This window comes from Myotis davidii, unplaced genomic scaffold, assembly GCF_000327345.1.
Source record: "Myotis davidii unplaced genomic scaffold, ASM32734v1 scaffold992, whole genome shotgun sequence".
In the NCBI taxonomy this organism is placed as follows: Eukaryota; Metazoa; Chordata; class Mammalia; order Chiroptera; family Vespertilionidae; genus Myotis; species Myotis davidii.
This window is the reverse complement of record NW_006283543.1, coordinates 583,826-586,883: the sequence shown is the minus strand read 5'-3', so window position 1 is coordinate 586,883 and position 3,058 is coordinate 583,826. Positions and strand designations below refer to the sequence as shown.

At 42.6% G+C, this 3,058-nt stretch overlaps 1 pseudogene; it reads left to right on the top strand.

Annotated features, from left to right (window-relative positions):
• The window catches only part of LOC102767719, a 3,783-nt pseudogene extending 2,099 nt beyond the window's left edge, over nucleotides 1-1,684 (top strand).
• Nucleotides 1,685-3,058: the final 1,374 nt, after the last annotated feature.

The window sequence follows — 3,058 nt, the reverse complement described above, 5'->3', positions numbered from 1 at the left end:
AAAAAGGAAACTTTAAAGGGAATTCAACCAGTATTGCAGAAATTCTTAAAATCAGGATTAATTCAGCCATGCCAGTCTCCCTATAACATCCCTATTTTGCTGGTCAAAAAGTATCATTGATGACTAACCTCGGCACAAAACGCTGAACTCATAGACCTCACCAGGGTCTTAGAATTATCCCAGGGAAAGAATGTTGACTTCGACACTGAGTCTAAATATGCCTTCATGGTAATCTAGGCCATGGGGCAATATGGAAAGAAAAAGGGTCTTAACCTCAGGGAATAAGGACATCAAAACATACAAATGAGCCTTTCCTGTGGGAGCTGCTGGGTTGAGAGGAGTGTAGCCTTCTCAGCCACCCGCCCCCCCCATGGCATGTGTACTCTGAAAAGGATAAACATCTGACAAAAATAAAAAATGTCACTTTGCCTACTGTGTTCAAGTCTCCCAGCTGACCAGATATGTGAACTTTGTTCACACCAACTTGTGCAAAAACAATAGACAGCCCTATGATATCAGTGAATTGGCAAGTCATCAAACCAGTGCTGAGTCTGGAGTGCTGGCAGAGCTGTGGCTTGAATTCCTAGATCCAAGGTGGTGGAACTAATCATTCTGGCCAGGGTGCTTTTGGAAATATGTGTCATGGGGCCGCATATTTGCACCAACCAAAACCTGGCACCATTGGAACCCAGAGTGAACACAACACAGAAACATCATGCCATCTGCTCTGCCCTAGCTGCCTCAGCCTTACCAGCACTGGTCATGTCTAAAGGTCACGGTATTGAGGAAGTACCTGAACTTCCTTTGGTGGTTGAAGATAAAGTTGAAGGCTACAAGAAACCCAAGGAGGCTGTTTTGCTTCTTAAGAAACTCAAAACCTGGAATGAGAAAAAAAGGTCTGTGCTTCTCAGCAAATGAGAACTGGCAAGGGCGAAATGAGAAACCATCGTAGTATCCAGCGCAGGGCACCTCGCATCATCTACCACGAGACAATGGTATCATCAAAGCCTTCAGAAACATCCCTGGAAGTACTCTGCTTAATGTAAGCAAACTGAACATTTTGAAACTTTCTCCTGGAGGGAATGTGGGCCGTTTCTGCATTTGGACTGAAAGTGCTTTCCACAAGTTAGATGAGCTGTATGGACCTTGGCATAGAGCTGCCTCCCCCAAGAGTAACTGCAACCTCCCCATGCACGCGATGCTCAATACAACCCTTAGCAAACTCTTGAAAAGCCCAGAGATCCAAAGAGCCCTCCGAGCACCACGCAAGAAGATTCACAGTAGAGTCCTGAAGAAGAATCCACTGAAAACCTTGAGGATCATGTTGAAGCTAAACTCATATGCAAAGACCATGCGCCGGAACACCATTCTTCACGAGGCGAAGAACCACAAGCTCCAGGTGGATAAAGCAGCAGCACTAGAAGCCAAATCAGATGAGAAGGGGGTTCCAGGCAAGAAGCCTGTGGTCGGGAAGAAAGGACAGAAGACTGTGGGCCTTAAGAAGCAGAAGAAGCCTTTGGTGGGAAAAAGGCTGCAGCTACCAAGAAACCAGTAGCTGAGAAGAAGCCTGAAGAAACCCACCACAGAAGAAAGAAGCCTGTGATGTAAACTTAAATTTGTTTATTCCATAAAGTCAAATCACTTTGGACAGCTAAGTTTTGAATAAAAATATGATCAAAGGCAAAAAAATAACATGCAAATTAGATTTTTAAATTGTTAGAAGCAGTGAATCTACTGAACCAGATTGCCCTAGTGCACTGCCCAGGACACCAGAAGAAAGGTTTCCAACAAGCCAGGGACACCAAACTGGCCATAAAGCAGCAAGACAGGCTTCCTGAGGGCTGCCACTTCTTGGATCTTTAATAGCCACCCGAACTTATCAGAATTTAAAACCCAATACACAGAACCAGATGAGGACAGGGTCAGTGAATGGGGATTCTCTAACATTGACCCTAATTCTGTATGGAAGATCAATACTCATGCTACGATCTTACTTTCTGAAGCTCTAATATATTCCATTCTCAAACACCTACATGAAGGGACCCTTAGAGAAGGGATGCTTTAATGACCTCATTAGACCACATTTGAAGGGCCCTCATTTACAAAGAACCATTCAGAAGATTATCCAAGCCTGGCCAGTGGTTGAGCATCAACCTATAAACCAGGAGGTGACAATTCGATTCTCAGTCAGGGCACAGGCCCGGGTTGCAGGCTCGATCCCCAAGGGAGGCGTGCAGGAGGCAGTTAATCAATTATTCTCTTTCATCATTGATGTTTCTATCTCTCTTTATCCCTCTCTCTTCCTCTCTGAAATCAATAAAAATATTTTTTAAATTAAATATGTAACTGCCATTTGACCCAGTGATTTTACTTCTAGGAATATATCCTCAGAAACCCAAAGCATCAATCAGAACGAATGTATGCACTCCTATGTTCATAGCAGCACAATTTACAATAGCTGAGATCTGAAAACAACTCAAGTGCCCATCAGTAGATGAGTGGATAAAAAAGCTGTGGTACATTTATACCATGGATACTACGCAGCAGTTAAAAAGAAGAATCTCTTACCCTTTGAGACAGCATGAGGGACCTGGAGAGTATCATGCTAAGTGGAATAAGTCACTCAGTGATAGACAAGAATCACATGATCTCACTCATAAGTAGAACCTAAATAACAATATATTAAAAAATTATCCAAACCTGTCATATATGTGCCAAAAACAATCCTAAGACAGAACATGCCCCAATAGGAAAGGGAGTACAACATAAAGGAATATGCCCACTTGAGGACTGGCAAATTGACTTTACACAGATGTCTAAAACCTTAGAAAACTTTTAAATTTTATTATTTTTTGTAGACACTTTTCCTGGATGGGTAGAAGCATATGCCCCTAGAACTGAGAAGAAAAGCTAACTAAGGTAGCAAAATTTCTACTCAAAGAAATAATCCCTAGGTTTGGACTTCCTTACAGCATTCAAAGCAACATTGGACCCTTATTCACTCCAGGAATCACCTAGAAGATAGGACAGGAATTACAGATTCAATGGAAACTACATG